Source organism: Macrobrachium rosenbergii, chromosome 7 (genome assembly GCF_040412425.1).
Source record: "Macrobrachium rosenbergii isolate ZJJX-2024 chromosome 7, ASM4041242v1, whole genome shotgun sequence".
Classification (NCBI taxonomy): Eukaryota; Metazoa; Arthropoda; class Malacostraca; order Decapoda; family Palaemonidae; genus Macrobrachium; species Macrobrachium rosenbergii.
The window spans coordinates 4,351,329-4,370,000 of record NC_089747.1 but is presented as its reverse complement, the minus strand read 5'-3'; the positions used below and the strand labels follow the sequence as shown (position 1 = coordinate 4,370,000).

The following is an 18,672-nucleotide window of genomic DNA, read 5'->3' as shown; positions in this document are numbered from 1 at the left end:
TCGTTGCCAGATGCATGATTATGGCTAATTTTAACCTTAAATCAAATAAAAAACTACTGCAGGAAGGCTAGAGTGGGTTGCAATTTGGTAGCCTCTGCAGTTTTAAGGTCTTGACTTATTAGTTTTCTTTACAGAAAACTAAAAAAGGATTTTTAAAAATCAAAGTATCAAAGTATAATAAAAAAAAAAAGGTCAAGTGTTTGTAAAAATGAAGGCAGAACATAAAAAAACGGCCAACGGAGAAGATAGCTTATAAATTATAATAAAGAGTGTTAGATGTATTAAAAACCAACACAAAAATATAAGAGTAAAGAAGGGAGAGGATAGAGCATCATGAAAAAAAGGTTAGATATTTATAAAAATCAAGACAAAATGCAGCAAATCAAATTATAATAAAAAAAAAAGGTTAGATGTTTATAAGAAAATTGAAGACAAAATATATATAAACAAACAAGGGAGAAGGCAGCCTAAAAATTAAAATAAAAAAGGAGTTAAACATATGTAAAATTAATGTAAGAAATAAAAGGAAGAAGACAGCTTATAAACACAAAAGAAACACAAGATGGAAAAGATTAGAAAATAAACTATACACAAATATATGAGAAATAAAAGCGCGAGATAAAATTTCACGAAGGCGCCATTATATATCCACAACAATAATCCAGGCAAACACGCCACGTACATAACTCTTCGCTCCAGACCCTATAATGAATACAGATAACAATGATAATCACGGTCATGATAATGAAGATCATCATCATATCATCATGATAAAGGTCCCTCTCTATCAACAACCTAGAGGCCTGGCCCATCTCTCCTATTTCATCTCTCCCCCCAACCCCCGAGATATCTCGGACCACCCTGGTGGGGATGGGGTGATCTCCACCTCCCCTCCCCTACCCCCAGTGATCTCCCAGACCCTCCTTCTGGTGGAGGGGAGGGAGGGGGAGGGGGGAAGGGGAGTTCCAGAAATCAGGAACCTGATAATAGGTGGCTGGTTCATGATTTGCTCCGAAATGGCTCTCTTGTGCTTTCCGCTTGCCTGCGTTGCTTGAATGCGCCCGCCCCAATCACCCGTCGCTAATGCATGGAAAAATTATATATACATTCGCTCAGATTGCATACACCGCCCCTGATTGCTTTCCGATATTCATTTTCGACTGGAGGAGGAGGAGGAGGAGGAGGAGGAGGAGGAAGGAAGGGGTTTGTCTCAGCAAACAGCGTTAAAGCAACCTTGGAATTATTGAGGAGTATATGTTTTGTGGGTACTCTGGCCTATAAGGAGGAGGAGGAGGAGGAGGAGGAGGAGGAGGAGGAGGAGGAGGAGGAGGAGGAGGAGGAGGAGGAGGATATTCATATTCTCACAGAATTTATTATACAGAATTGGATGCAATAATATTACTTCCTGCATTCTGTTGAAATGAATTATTTAAATACCTTCATGAAAATCAATATATTTTACAAATTTCTCTAGAAATAAATATGTCGAGTTTATAATTCCTTGACTGATATTCAGAGAGAGAGAGAGAGAGAGAGAGAGAGAGAGAGAGAGAGAGAGAGAGAGAGAGAGAGAGAGTATTAAGCTATGCAAAAAAAATAATTTTGATTTGAAGCCTGCCTGAATGCATACAAATATCAACCGAGATAGTAAGAGAGAGAGAGAGAGAGAGAGAGAGAGAGAGAGAGAGAGAGAGAGAGAGAGAGAGGCCACTCTCATAATCCATTAGCAACGCCACTTAGGGGCGGTAGCCGCTGTCCGCCCCTAGCCTCGAATTCAAGAGTGCATTTGCCTTCGTCAGTATCCCCCCGCCCTTAGAAAGCCAATTTTTTTCCCCATTTCCCTTCTTCTTCTTCTTCTTCTCCTTTTCCTTCTCATTCTTCTTCTTCTTCAGTAGGAATTGCTACCAGGATTCGGTGTTTGACCTTTGAAGTTGTTCTGCCAGTTTTATTTAGACATTTATATAGACAGTAAAGACATTTTTATAGACATTATAGACATTTATGTAAACATTTAGACATTTATATACATTACAGACATTTACACAGACATTCTAGACATTTATATAGACACTACAGACATTTATATAGACGTGGTTCGGATTCCACAGTAAGCTGTAGGTCTCGTTGCTAGGTAACCAATTGGTTCTTAGCCACGTCAAATAAGCCTAATTCTTCGGGCCAGCCCTAGGAGAGCTCTTAATCAGCCCAGTGGTCTGGTTAAACTAAGGTATACTTTTTTATAGACATATATATACATTATAGACATTTACATAGACGTTTAGACATTTATACAGACACTACAGAGATTTATACAGACATTTATATACATTACAGACATTTATGGACATTATTCCAAAAGCCTGACAACGGATCCTTGCGGGAATTCAAAGGATTCCTGGAGGTGGTTTGTGATACTTTTTGTAACATACATATATATATATATATATATATATATATATATATATATATATATATATATATATATATATATATATATATATATATATATATATATGACTATTTATCACATCACCGTGATTCATATACAATCAAAGCTACAATATCTTTAATATCCAATTCACTTATCTATGAAGTAATATATTTTCATATACGATACAAGGGGAATTTTAGGTGATAATAAGTCCACTTGTCGCGTGAGATCAGCGGACGGGGAATCAGAACAGTTACTAACCAGTCGGCCGACTGTTAGTGTGTCACTATAGTCCTGATTCCCAATTCCGCCGCTGGTCCGGACTTCTATGTGTGCTGCTGATAAGAAACCTGATTCCCCGTCCGTCGCTGGTTCGATCCACGGGACGGTTTTTTTAACTATCATCTAAAAATTCCCCTTCGGTAACATATATGAAAATATATTAGAGGGAGGTAGAGTGAATTGATATTAAAGGACGTTTTGTAGCTTTCTGATTATATATATATATATATATATATGTATTTATATATATACAGTATAAATATATATATATAATATATATATATATATATATATATATATATATATATATATATATATATATATTATATATATATATATATATATATATATATATATATATATATATATATATATATATGCAACTCAGACACGATACATATACTAACGTCACTTGAGAGTATCAAAATGGAAATTACCCCTTTTCTATGTGTTCAATATGCCAAATATTACCCCTTTGGTCATACACTTCTATGTAATGCTGCCGATAAGAAACCATCTATAGACCACTTAATCATAACTTCCTTTCTTGACAACGTCATCTCCCATCTCATAACTTTTCCTGGGACTGATACGAGAGAGAGAGAGAGAGAGAGAGAGAGAGAGAGAGAGAGAGAGAGAGAGAGAGAAATCTCAAATTTACAATACTTGAGCTAAAACTTGAGAGAGAGAGAGAGAGAGAGAGAGAGAGAGAGAGAGAGAGAGAGAGAGAGAGAGAGAGAGAGAGAGAGAGGGTATTGAGTGTTCTTCGTCTCCATTAGAGAATATCAGAAATCTCAAACTCATAATACTTATGCTAAAATTCGAGAGAGAGAGAGAGAGAGAGAGAGAGAGAGAGAGAGAGATCAGGAAAAGGCTATCAAAGATACTTGACAGTTTAATTTGCGATATTTCAGAAATATATGACGCCTAGGGATGGCAGAGAGAGAGAGAGAGAGAGAGAGAGAGAGAGAGAGAGAGAGTCGGACGCCTTTTCCGTGATCAAAGCAGACTGCAGGATCTCTGGATAAGGGTCCTATCAAGGAATGCCAATCACTGTCTAAGGATCATCAAACAGCTCAATTACAGTTGAATCCTTCCTTTGAAGGTTTCAATTCCATTTATTTCCCGTTCGCTAAAGGCATTAGTCATCCCCTGATAGGATTTGGACTCTCTCTCTCTCTCTCTCTCTCTCTCTCTCTCTCTCTCTCTCTCTCTCATTTTGGTATGAGTATTATGAGTTTGAAATTTTTTATATTCTGATGTGGGCGCATGAAAGAGCACCTAATACTCTCTCTCTCTCTCTCTCTCTCTCTCTCTCTCTCTCTCTCTCTCTCTCTCTCTCTCTCTCTCTCTCTCTCTCTCTCTCTCTCTCTCATTTTAGTCTGAGTATTATGAGTTTGAAATTTTCATATTCTGATGTGGGCATGAAAGAGCACTTAGTATATTTCTCTCTCTCTCTCTCTCTCTCTCTCTCTCTCTCTCTCTCTCTCTCTCGCTTTGGCCTGAGTGCTATGAGTTTGAAATTTCTCATACTCTGAAGTGAGAATGAAACAACACTTAGTATTCTCTCTCTCTCTCTCTCTCTCTCTCTCTCTCTCTCTCTCTCTAGATTTGGTCTAAGTATGATTTGAGATTTCTGATATCCTCAAGTAGAGATAAAGCTCTCTTTCTGATATCCTCTCTCTCTCTCTCTCTCTCTAATATTCTCTCTCTCTCTCTCTCTAAAGAAATAAATTGTGTAGAGCAGTTGTGTACTACAGACAATGAACGTGAACATAAACAAAAGAATAAAAACACATTGTTTAATGCAAGTCTGTGCATTTTCCCTTTCCTAGCAAGTGGGTCTGTCCTAAGCATGCCTACTCCTACTTTGCTTTCTTTTCCTAACCTTTAAAACGTTTCCTGTCCTTTCTCCAACCTACCTATCTGTCTTACTTTGTCTATTCTATTTTTCTTGAAACAAGAAATTTAATTAATTTACCCCAAAAATTCATTCAACTTTAATTAAAATCAACCATACTGCACAATTACTGCTTTAGTCTTGAATAATATAATGACACATTACGCTCCAATTACAAGTTATGTCGTAACGCCAGAATTATCCGCTTAATGAATAACAGCAATAATCCTCTTTGAAGACTCGAGCTGGAATACTGAACTGCAAAATTGTTCATAATCGTATCGATACGGACTTGGGTCATTGCAACTGCGTCGAGGTTAATTCATAGAAAACGGAAACTTCTGCTGAATTTGGTCGACTCATTACCTCAGGAAACCAAAGAATTGTTTTTTTAATTCATTAGTTTCTCCTCCAAAGTTTGAACGAGTATTTCGTGGTTAAAACTGTGACGTTGCATCGCTGCAAAAGATGGATACTTACCTCTGAATACTCTCCAGTTAGAATCTCAAAGCATATTCCATTTTATTGGTACGTTAAGTCCATTATGTACGTGGAAGATAATCAACAGCACAAGGAAAGTATTTAATTAATAACATTTCTGTCTCTGTAAACTGTACTCGCTAAAAACAGTGACCCAAAATAGGGATTCAGCAAAAAAGAAGATATTTAATATGCCATGTTCATCATTGCAGTGAAACAGCTGTGCATCAGTCATTGCAATGAAATAGCAGTGCATCTATCACAGCAGTGAAACAACAGTATATCTGTCATTGCAGTGAAACAACAATACATCTATCATAGCAGTGAAACAACAGCGCATCTATAATTGCAGTGAAGCAAAAGTGCATACAGTACACCACTGCACTGAAACAACAGTACATCTATCATTGCAGTGAAACAACAGCGAATCTATCGTTGCAGTGAAACAGCAGTGCTTCTATCACTGCAGTGAAACAACAATGAATCCATCACAGCAGTGAAACAAGTGCATCGGTAATTGCAGTGAAACAACATTGCATACATCATTGATATTGAAACAGCAGTACATCTATCATTGCAGTGAAACAACAGTATATCTATCGTTGCAGTGAAACAACAGTGCATCTATCAGTGCAGTGAAACAATAGTGAATCCATCAGAGCAGTGAAACAACCGTGCATCTACAATTGCAGTGAAACAACAGTGCATACATCACTGCACTGAAACAGCAGTGCACCTATCACTGCAGTGAAACAGCAATGCATTCGTGCACAAACAGCGAAGTATCAAGATAACGAACAATGCAAACTCCAGAAAAAAAATAAACTTTTGGTCTGACCTGAATCGAAATAGGTGACCACTTTCCACGATATGCAGAGCTGCGTACAGTCCTCCTGCTTTTAGCCGTAATACCTCTGGAGAGGCAGCTCTTAGCTAGTTGGTAATCTTCGACAGAGGTTTTTCTGACATCCGATAAGATGAATTCCTCTGTCGCCATGTCCTGGAAAAAGACAAAAGGGTTTATTGGAAGGTAGATTCCATAATATACGATTAGAACGAGTTACGGAATGATTAGTAAATTGTTAATAACTCTTCTGCGTTGTCTCTTTCCTATATAAGAGCACTCTAGGCCTGTTTACATATGAATGTGTGTCCTTTTTAAACAGCAAAAACCACAACAGTGATAACAATATGGAGGAACTTATATCAAAATTATTTGTGAAATATAATTTTTGGTAGCCGATTCGCATAATTAATCATAAATATGGAGGAACTTATATCAAAATTATTTATGTCAAATATAATTTTTGGTAGCCGATTCGCATAACTAATCATAAATTACACCTATATATCGAGAAGCTCACGAGTGTGTATTGAAATCATATAAGTGTTCATCTGAATGCCCCTAGGTACTGTTATCTCTGCAACCCCGGCTCTAAACTGAGAAACGACCTTAAGAGCACACTGTGCACCGGATCAGAGTTGGACCAGAGTAGCTTCAGTGTGTGTGTGTGTGTGTGTGTGAACTGTGAAAGCCATCTCTACAGCGTTTAAGAGTTAGCATATAAAGAATATTTTGGTCTACAAGTTCTTTTTATACAACAACACATGGGTACCTCCAGATTAAAAATGTAAAAAAAAAAAATTTTAAATTTAAATCCCATCGACGTCAGCGTGTCCTCGTAACTATAATGGCTAGACACTGTCAACACTGCATCATTCAGTCAAAATAATCAGACCATTTCCAAATCGAGTAACCATTTGCGCACAGACCCACTGAACCGACTTCGTTCTAATGAATGCAAATGAGTGAAAGGACCTAATTGCTGTGTAAAAAATAACTCATTTTACTGGGCCCATTATGTTACCCTCATTTAATGAGGGCCAACTGGAGACCCATAGAAAAACGGGAATAATTGGCTCTTTATATTCATTATACGAATAGCAAATGGTGCTTTGTAGCGGCTAAATAAATCAGCATAAGAAGACCTCATTTTTCATTAAAGGTCAGGTCATAAAAGGTCATTTTTTTCCTTTCCTTTCCTCTACTAAATGAAACCATACGAATAATTGCCAATTAAAGCGGCTAAATAAATCACCTAAATAGGACCTTTTTTTCTCACCTAAATATGACCTTTTTCCCATTAAAGGTCAGCTCATAAAGGTCATTATTTTTTCCATTCCCTAATGAATGGTGTCACAAAAATAATTATAAATTCTAATGCAGTAATTAAGGTACTTTGTAGCGCCTAAGAGCAGCTTTTTTTATTAAAGGTCATTTCATAACAGGTCATTATTGTTTTCCTTTCCTCTTAATGAATGAATCCATAAAAATAACCAACAATTATAAAGTAATAATTACCGTACTTCGTAGCGACTAAATAAAGCACCCAAAAGACCTCATTTTTATTGAAAATTAAGTCATAACAGGTCATTATTTTTTAAATTCCTGTTAATGAATGAAGCCATAAGAATAATCATCAATTATAATGCAATGATAAACCACTGATGACTATCATAACAATAACATCTTTGTGTAATAAAAACCCACAATTATATAGTAAATATATTACTGTGTAAAATAAGCAGAGACTTTCGAAAGTCTTCGTTTATTTTGCATAGTAATATACTTACTATATAATCGTGGATTTTTATTACACATTTTTTTCACGAGATTGTGTATTTCTTAGCAATAACATCTTCTGAAGGAGTACAAGAAGCCAAAATGAGTATAAAACAAGATGACATAATCCAGAATTGTACAAAACATTGAAAATCATTAATAAAATTCTATTCCCCAATCTGTGAAACTTGTCAATCGAAAGTCCAAAATCCAATGAAAAAGACAATTCTACAAAAGTATTTGTATTCTAACCAATGAAAATTCTCTTCTTCACCTTAAGTCCTCATCACGCTATACAGTCTCTCTCTCTCTCTCTCTCTCTCTCTCTCTCTCTCTCTCTCTCTCTCTCTCTCTCGCCAGACTCTTTTTTTTAACTATCTAGTACGTAGGAAGCAACCATCATGATTGCGCAAAGGAAAAAGGGACACTTTTAACAAGTTGTCTCGGAGTGACGGTGCTTTCTGAATTGGTCAAAGTAAGGTGGGCGGTGTTTTCCCCTTAGCTATGCTGAGAGAGAGAGAGAGAGAGAGAGAGAGAGAGAGAAGTATATACTGGAATGTACCATTTTATGTACCCTCACTTGCTACTGTGTGACACAGTAGAGAGAGAGAGTATACACTGGCATATACCAGTTCTTGTATTTATGCACCACACTTCCTACTATGTGACAAACCCAGTAGAGAGAGAAGGGGGGGTGGGTTACATACTGGCATATACCAATTCTTGTACTTATGTACCCACACTTGTTACTATGTGACAGATACAGACCTTACCTTACAGACCTTACAGTTCGTTCGGGTTGCCCCAGGTCCCTCAGTGTGAGGCACCTTTGATGTCTACCAGAGAATTGCTAACGCATCTTCCGGTATATTTTGCATCTTCCAGTCTTAGATGGTCTGGGATGCATCTTAGATATTTGTCGAGCTTATTCTTAAACACATCTACGCTCACTCCTGTTATGTTCCTCAGATGAGCTGGTAGCGCATTAAATAGACGCTGCATTATCGATGTTGGTGCGTGGTGGATTAATGTCCTGTGTGCTTTCCTTAGTGTTCCTGGTATAGTTTTTGGCACTATTAATCTACCTCTGCTTGCTCTTTTTGATATTTTTAGCTCCATGATGTTTTCGGTAATTCCTTCTATCTGTTTCCATGCTTGGATTACCATGTAGCGTTCTCTTCTCCTTGCAAGGAGAGAGAGAGAGAGAGAGAGAGAGAGAGAGAGAGAGAGAGAGAGAGAGAGAGAGAGAGATTGGCATATACCAATCTACGTACCTACACTTGTTACTGTGTGACATACAGAAGAGAGAGAGAGAGAGAGAGAGAGAGAGAGAGAGAGAGAGAGAGAGAGAGAGAGAGAGAGAGAGAGACGAGACTAAGAATAGGATGCAGGACACCTGTTGTCAAAATGTTCATACATAAACAACGAAGAGGGAAGATAAAATCCCTGCAGTGGAAACAAAATGCTACAACAAGGAAGGAGGAAAAGAAGTAATTATTCGTGAAAGTCTCTCTCTCTCTCTCTCTGAGGTAAGAAGGCAAAATCCTCCGTGACGTTTATTTACAAAGTGGGATTGACAAGGGAAGGGAAATTGCAACCTTCCTTTCGTTTCAATTTCTCTTTCATTTCCTTTTATTTCATTAGACCCCAAGCAATGTCTGGTCTTCTTGCGTTAAGTAAATACTACGCAATGGGGATTCTCCACTGGACGATTATTAAATATATATTTTCCTATCCGACATGAACAGGCTTCACGTTATACACTAGTTTATATTACGAGCAGTGTACATGTAATTTTAAGTATGATTACACCATAAGTCCCAGGAAAATTAAAATTACATTCACAAAGGAGTTCATTATTTTGAACTCCTCTAAAAAGACCAATTCGACCTAATATCAATGCAAGGATACTATGACAACTCCCTCAACCGTTACTACTAGGCAATTACCCGACAAGTGGTAGCTCTCATGTCCAGCCTTTGTACGTAACCTGCTCAAAGTAGCGGGGCTCTTACCTTTGACCGGCGGTTTGGTCTAGTTCGCAATGTCAAAACCTTGACCCTAGGCTGGTATACTTATATAGGTTTTAGTCACCTACCCCCTACTCTATAATACCATTTCACTTTAATGTGGAGACTTACTTTGAACTACATGCCTTGTGTATGAAGTCAGAACACTTTCACCACTAATTTGAATTTTAAAATCAATTATATATCAATAAAATAGTCCTAGTTCATGATTAAAGCAGCCGTTTTTAACTGACCCACACACCCGTCTTCATTCAATGACCAGTTTCATAGTATTTTTAACTGCAGAGCCTCTTCAGAGGAATTTGTACCACTTCAAAACAGATTACTCCTGAACAAGCTTCTGCCAACTCCACTCTTAACTGTTTTAATGCTTAGCATTAAATCGGCAACTAGAATTTTTCACGCATGCTTTACGCCAAGGTCAAACCTTAATCCAGGCGAATTTGTCACTTTCAGACCTACTTGTTTTATTAGGGTCAACTGTCATTGTGTATTTCCAGTGTAAATGAATTTTTAAATAAAGAGCAACGGGCGTAGAGTTACGGGAACTTAAGCCAACAACTGTTAAAAACTGTACTAAAAAAAAAAAAAAACAGGAATTCCACTGCACTAAAGAAAATTGTCTTCGTGAATGAGATGCTATGCATGACCTCCAGCAATTATTTGGAGGATTGAAAGGATTCTGGTGAAAAGCATCTCCCATAAATATTAGGAAATCGTTTGGTTAAGCGGTGATTCTGCCCGATGTATTTCCATAGGTCTATTAAATGTGACCAGTAGGTGCCATATGTTATTCAGAGGTCTGTATGTATATATATATATATATATATATATATATATATATATATATATATATATATATATATATATATATATATGTGTGTGTGTGTGTGTGTGTGTGTGTGTATACATATATACTATATATATATGTATATTACTGTATATATATATATATATATATATATATATATATATATATATATATATAGGCAAGAAAAATGGCAGTAATATACATTCACCCTTCGTGGCTGTACCAAAAGTTTTGCCGGATATTCAAAATGTTTTGAGATACGAGAGACTTAATTTCTTAAAATACCGCCATTCCAATAAAAACAAAAATCAGTTGAACACGAGCACTAAATAACAACCATACACACGCACGCACATACTGTACACACACACACACACACACACACAAGCCTGCAGATTGACCTAAATATTCACGTATCCCAATTCAGCACTAACGCCCAAAGCGGATAGAGAGATAAAAAAAATCACATAAACAGAAATAAATCTCTCTTCTTTTTTCCCCTCCCATGAATATATTCTCTTATTTCCTGTTGGCCGGCATTGATATCATCGGGTTAGCGAGATTTTAATTCCGTCAGAGAGAGAGAGAGAGAGAGAGAGAGAGAGAGAGAGAGAGAGAGAGAGAGGGGGGGGGGAGGGGGGCAGGGACGGGAGGAGTGGAGCAAATTCAATATATTCGCAAACATGATAAAATCTCCACTGAGTCCGCCTATCTTATCGTGCGAATAGATCTGCAAATAAACGTCAGTGAAATCTGTACCCTGTGCACATAAATATGTTAATGCATTGCGAGGAAATATATGCATATATATATATACAGTATATATATGCATATATAAATATATAATATATATATACTGTATATATATATATATATATATATATATATATATATATATATATATACATACATATATATGTATATCTATTTATTATATATATTTATATATGCATTATATATATTTATATTTGCATATATATATACTGTATATATATGATCATAGGTGTACAGAAATAGTCTGTATCTGAACTGCCGTAAAATACACAGAATTTGAAATCCGAAAACAGTTAATTCTCTCTCTCTCGCCTACACGCCATCTATCTGTTTCTTTACCTATCTTTCTGCCTTTCTCTCTCTCTCTCTCTCTCTCTCTCTCTCTCTCTCTCTCTCTCTCTCTCTCTCTCTCTCTCTCTCTCAATGTAAATCCAATATTCACGAATCACTTTCCAACAAAACCTCATGCAAAAACTAAAAACTTAGGCATAAAACGAAACCTTTAGAGAAAACGTCGATGGCCAATGGGAGAATCATCAATACCAGATGAGTTTCCATTGAACACCGTTCACTATCGTTCGAGCGTTAATTACCCCCTGCTTCCGTACATTTTCCATGACGTGACACGCGTCTGGAAATATCTGGCAACTCAGCAAACAGGTGCTCGTTCAGCTGACAATTTCGTGCGTGGAATTGTGTTTTGTCGTTTATTATTCAAATATAATTTTTCGCGCTTAAAAAATAACGATGAAGAACTATTAAAATACATGTAATCTACGCTTTTCAAATCAAATATTACGTAGGTACATATACACACACATAGCCTATATATACAGTATATATATATATATATATTTATATATATACATATATATATATATATATATATATATATATATATATATATATATATATATATATATATATATATATATTCTAACCACTGGCTGTTATATTAAATACGTAGAATGAAGGTACCTCGGTCCAGTCTCCTGGATGGTACGTGCCCTACCTAATGTCGGGACTTGACGTCTCGCCCTCTCTTATATTACCGTCGTTGTTGACAGTACGAGAATTCTAATTTGGGAGTAAACTCCTTAGCCTAACACTATGCAGTCCAGAAATACAGTTACGTTTATTATTACTAAAAATTATTATTATTATTATTATTATAAAAATTTGGTTCATTGTTGCTCTCATGCAGCAGAATAATTATGACACAAAATCATTAAGTATTTGAACAGCGAAAATGCCACACAGAAAGGAAATCATAATTATATCTGATTAAATCATAATTATATCTGATTCAGACAACGAATGACCAGTATTTATCACAGTTGTATCGTACCATAGAAATTATTCTTTATGCAGTTTTTCTACCAAAAAGGAAAAAAATCCCACATACCAATCTGTGAGTGTTTATCTGTGCAATATGCCCTTGGATTTTCAGTAATCTCTGATTCATTTGTGATTACTGAGTGATGTTTTTATAATCAAAACCTGGATTGAGGTGAGGCGCAAGTAAAAATGAAACAGTAATTAAATTATTATGGAGAGAACAGTTTTGAGTGTACTCAAGTTTTTTGTTGAATACAATACGAGTGTTTTGAAAAATTTGACCATAAATCATGATAATGATGCATCTGCTATTTTTTTTTACATCTGCCAATTAGTGAACATCCTAGAGTCACACACACTCTCTCTCTCTCCCACACACACACACACACACACACAGACTTACACACACTTACCCACACATAAGCGTCCAAGCTCAAGTGGAATATGATCCAACCACTTTATCTGAAGAGCATCTATGCCGCAGGCTTTGATGTGTAATGGGGGCGTTTGTTTTGTCATTCAGGTTTCCAAAGTTTCACGTAATGTCCTCTCTCCTCCTCCGTGGAGCACCCTCGGCGCAACCTATCTCCCAGATGTCTGATACGGACAAAGGTCACGGAGGATCGTCAAACTAATTCGTGGGTGACACCAAGGTCCTTGGATGACACTACCTAGCGAAGCGTTGGAGCCGCTAGGCACGTACTAGACTCAGATTGTTGATAAGGTGCGTTCTCTTCGCCACTTTCCCACCTTCAGATTCTGCTACGTGGGCATGTTCAGAGATGACGACACTTCTCTTTCTCTCTCTCTCTCTCTCTCTCTCTCTCTCTCTCTCTCTCTCTCTCTCTCTCTCTCTCTGTCCCTTCCCACTCAGGCGTGACCTCGATTACAGTGGCTAGGATACCCTTGGTTCAAATCTTACAGAGATAAGGCTTTTTGTACCCCGAAAGGGTTTGTGAGACAACAATTCGTCGAATCGTTTCTTTTCAATATTTTTCAGCCAGTCGGGTCGAAAACCTTGATGGTGTCAGTGCCGTGCCACTCGCCGGTACGTGATGACTACATTTTTCTTCTTGTCTTATCGTTCCTTTAACCTTCTTGACAATTACTTGACTTTGATGTGGTTATTTTTTTCTGAAGCCTTGTTCACAGTCTGACTTGTCAGCAGAAGTTACATAAAGGATTTCTGATATAATAATTACCGTAATGCTTGTAGTAAAAATACACAACTGGGTCAAGTATCTGTAATTGCATCAGTCTAACGTGACGACCAACAGAGATAATGACACTCCATCACCCGCAAGCAGTAGGGGATAAAATGATTGATTTGTTTAAGAAAAACCTAACCAGCCAGAATCAGACGTAGCATTTCATCATCTTCAATTTTGGAGGAACGCAGCCATCAGTCAAACTGTGAATCACAATCATTCTCGCTTTGTCCTCTAAGGAATTATCACGTGTCCTAATCCAGTGATATAACCCTTCAATTAAGATGCAAAGAGTAAGCACTATTTAGTTGTTAAACACACTTTAAGCGCACATACAAAAAGCACACTTTAACCGCACGCAGAATAAGCACACTTTGAACACAGAGCAAGCACTACTAAAAGTTAAATTTTGACCGCAAAGAAGGCAACACATAAATCCACAAGTAGCTCATTTGTAAGATCTCAAGGGAAAAAAGTTGTCTATTCGCACAGCAACATTGTTACGGTACATTTCCTTTTCAAAAATGTAATCCAGGGGAATGGACTTCATTTTCTTCTTAAACACTCATATGGAATAAGCCGGGAAGTCAATAAATTTGAAAAAAAAAAGCGTAGGCCCAAAAAGCTCAAAAAAAGAGAGAATTACAGCGAAGTCAATGACAAATAAAACGAAAGCAAATAAAGACGAATAGACATTTAGCAAATTCACAGTCGTTCCTGAGACAGTAAAATGAAAAGTCAGTCTGATCGTATAGTGAAAATATTCAACATATACTTGTTCTAGCAAAAATCAAGCAAAATATGCTCCGAAGTTTCTTCGGCGCAATCGATTTTTATGTACAGCGTATAATCAAGGCCACCGAAAACAGATCTATCTTTCGGTGGTCTCGGTATAATGCTGTATGAGCCGCGGTCCATGAAATTTTAACCATGGCCCGGTGGTGGCCTGGCCTATATCGTTGCCAGACGCACGATTATAGCTAACTTTAACCTTAAATAAAATAAAAACTACTGAGGGTAGAGGGCTGCAATTTGGCATGTTTGGTGACTGGAGGGTGGATGATCAACATACCAATTTGCAGCCCTCTAGCCTCAGCAGTTTTCAAGATCTGAGGGCGGACAGAAAAAGTGCTGACAAAAAAGTGTGGACAGAATAAAGTGCGGACGAACAGACAAAGTCGACACAACAGTTTTCTTTTCAGAAAGCTTAAAACCTCACTCTAAAACGGGTGATTTTATAACGTGTCAGCAACAAAGAAAAAAAACATGAGACTAGTGTTCATTAATATTTCCCTTTCATCAAGGTCATTTTTACAGACTTCGTCGCTTCAGCGGGTATGATAATGAGTAGGATTTTTCATCGATGGCTATCTGATGTCTTTGCGCCAAAGAGTATTAATTAAAGATCGTCTCTAAAAAAACCTCGTCTTTTACGAAACACGATATTCGAGTTGAGAGTTTCTCGTCGCTTCCTCATGTTCTCTTCCATAACATGGCTCTTTGGATAATGTAATGAATGCGTTATTTGCCTTAAAAATAAAAAGAAAAAGAAAAATACGAAATGTGAAATATTTTTGGGCATGTTAGCTCAACGTGCTCCTGACAAGTATCAGGTTCTTTTGGCCCTTCACAGGGAAGCCTGGAGACCACATACATAATTACATACATACATTACATATATACATACATACATACATGTACAGTACATGTATGTATGTATGTATGTATGTATGTATGTATGTATATACATACATACATGTACTGTACATACAGACACCACCCTGCTTACAAACGAGATGCGTTGCGGACGGCCGTTTGCATGTTGAATTATTTTTAAGTTGGCTACTGCACTCTTCATGCCTGTTTAAGTAGTGTATGATATAAAATCAATGCAGTACTCGACATTTTTTTCATCCTAAAGCACAATACACTGTACATACAGTATGGTATGTACAGAATTGGCGCTCAAAGCAAAACTTGAACTTCCGGCTGGCAAAGGGGAACGCTCTGAACGCAATTTTAATTTGTGATCCCGTTTGTTTGTATCTGAATGTTCGTAAGTTGAATGTTCGTAAGAAGGGTGGTGTCTTTACACATACATATACGCACTCTAGCATAGAAAGGTGTTCCTCATAAAGTATAATCATCAACAAACACCGTTCGTCGAAACTTCCGATATTAAGCAATTTTTCGAATCTAAATAGCTAGATCATTTCAATCTCACGTCTCTGCAATAACTTAAGAAGACTGGTTCACCACGAAGACGAACTTCTTATTTGAAAAGAATTTCTAAACGAAGACCCCTCGTAAATATCAAGATTAAATTCTTCCACGCGGCCTCAAAAACGACAAAGATTATTCTATAATGTACATAATTTTCAATATTAAGAAAACGCTAATTAAGAAATTGCAGTGGTTGTTGTTGTTAAAATTAAGCTGCCTTTTTCTACCAGGACAAGTTCTGGCTTAGTGCTGCCAAAATGCCACTTTAACCAAGTAACAACAACAGCAACAAAGGCAACACCATCGACAACTGGGTAAAGGAACCACCTAACCTTCACGCCGAAATCCTCCTCCCTCCTAAGCCTCAAGTCCCATCAGACCTTTTGTCCTCTCCCGGAGCATCCGCACCTTCCATTGTTGGAACTCGTCGTCAGCACTTCCGACTTTACCCTCGTGATTTCAAGGCGGCAAGCAGTCTTTGCTCAGCGGGCTCCGATCAACCAATTACCCTCTCTTGTCGAGACAGGATGGACTTTTCCCCTGGTCAGTGAAAGGGATAATGAGGCACCAACTCTCCTTTACATTCCCCAGCGGTCAGGTCGTGTCCTTTCCTCACTATTTCCCCGAAACTCGAGGCGGCCAGAATTAAACCCGAAGTCCAGGAAGACAGTCACCGTCTTTGGATAGTGATTGTTCCTTCAATGGATTGGTTTGTGCGTTTTGATGTTCGCCGAGTTCACTGTGCTGTAGAAGGTAGTGTGTGTCACTGTAGAAGTCAGTGTAAAAGACGTAGATCCGACTTTCAATCAAAAGGTTAATGGATGATTGATGCCCCGTTGGAATTCTGATTTTTTAATTCATGTGGTAAATATTTGCTGAATTGGCGGTCTTTCTTTCTGTTTTCAGATGAAATGATTTCGCACAGCCTAATAATAAAATCGAATAAATCACACTAACATTCACTCAGCATTTTCACACTCCTCGAAATCTTCTTTTTCAAGTCACATTGGCTTTCACACACCAAGGAATCTTCTTTCAAAGGCCCATTTCCTCAGTATCAATGAGTTTCCCATCTTTAAATCTCCCCAAATCCAGTCTGCTTTAAACCCATCGCATTGGCGATTAAAAAAAAAAAATTCCATCCCAAGTGTGTCTCAGATTGTGAACGCATCAGATTGTAAAAGAGTTAAAGGAGGAGGAGGAGGAGGAGGAGGAGGAGGAGGAGGAGGAGGAGGAGGAGGAGGAGGAGGAGGAGGAGGAGGAGGAGGAGGAAAAATGAAACTGAAGTGTTTCCTTCAGACATTAGAGCCACGTGACCGAATCCCTTTCCAAAGGTAAAAGAAAATCATTAGGTATCTGTTAATTAAGCTAAAAGCGTTTCTCCCGGCAATCAGGAGCTTTTTTATTCGGTTCCAGTCTCCAGTTCAAGGAGGAAGAGAGAGAGAGAGAGAGAGAGAGAGAGAGAGAGAGAGAGAGAGAGAGAGAGAGAGAGAGAGTTTATTTTTATCTTGCCAGTTTTGCTTTAATTTGTGTTTGTGTGTGGAAATTTTTGCTTTTAAGAGAGAGAGAGAGAGAGAGAGAGAGAGAGAGAGAGAGAGAGAGAGAGAGAAGCCTAGTATTGTTTTCATGAGAGAGAGAGAGAGAGAGAGAGAGAGAGAGAGAGAGAGAGAGAGAGAGAGAGAGAGAGAGATTTATCTTGCCAGACTTGCTTTTTTATATCGTATACAGGTTTTCCAAGACGAGACCTGAAATTAAATCTCCAATTCTGAATTCAAAAGTTAGAAGTACTTTTAAGGAGCGAATCTTTAAAACAAGGTTGTATAGCACATATGACGTCAATGAACTTCGTTATTGTAACGCCATGGAAATGCAATCAGTCGCTCAATCAACCTACTATATAGTCCGCTATTCCTCTGACATCACAACATGAAGTTTTTCCATAAATTTCATATTTTTTCTCATGATTCAGATCCACAATAAAATGTCCCTATTACCATGAGCAAAATTTTGCTGAAAATATATTTTCCTGAAAATATATCAATCAGAAAATCCTATAAAGGGAAAATACTTCTTGCTAGGATGAATTTGGACGTGATTGGAATTTAAAAGCAAATTGAAAAGAGGATAAATTGTATGATAACATTTCTGACCACTCCAAAAATAAAAAATTCTTAACAATGTATTACATTATCAAACCCATTCATTCACAAAGTGGCGTAAATCATATAAGTCCTCTGTCACAGGAACTCGGCTGATATGGGCCCACCCTATTCAACAACGAACGGTAGAAGACCCAGAATATCAAAGATGATAAAAGGATCGGTGCTTCAGTTTCCGAGTTAGGTGATCTGCTGAACACCGTATAACATTTAAACAGGTTTTACAGCTGAGATTTCTCTCCTGTTGGATTTTACCAAAGAAAGGAGATTAAAATGCTTAATTTTTACTAAGATTCAAACTTTCATACACATACCATCGCCAAAAAGTTACAAAAATAATAAGCTATCAATTTTAAAACGTATGGTGTTAGCGCTTATATAAATAGATTTCTGGGATAAATTATCTTATTAGA

The 18,672-nt window shown here is 37.4% G+C and overlaps 1 long non-coding RNA gene across 1 annotated transcript in view; it reads right to left on the bottom strand.

Moving 5' to 3' along the window:
* LOC136840490 (uncharacterized) overlaps window positions 1–18,672 on the bottom strand; it is a 65,352-nt gene that overhangs the window by 20,765 nt on the left and 25,915 nt on the right. Inside the window, exon 2 of the long non-coding RNA XR_010853619.1 lies at window positions 5,932–6,093. This is a non-coding gene — a long non-coding RNA (uncharacterized lncRNA). The remainder of the gene's footprint in view (window positions 1–5,931; window positions 6,094–18,672) is intronic.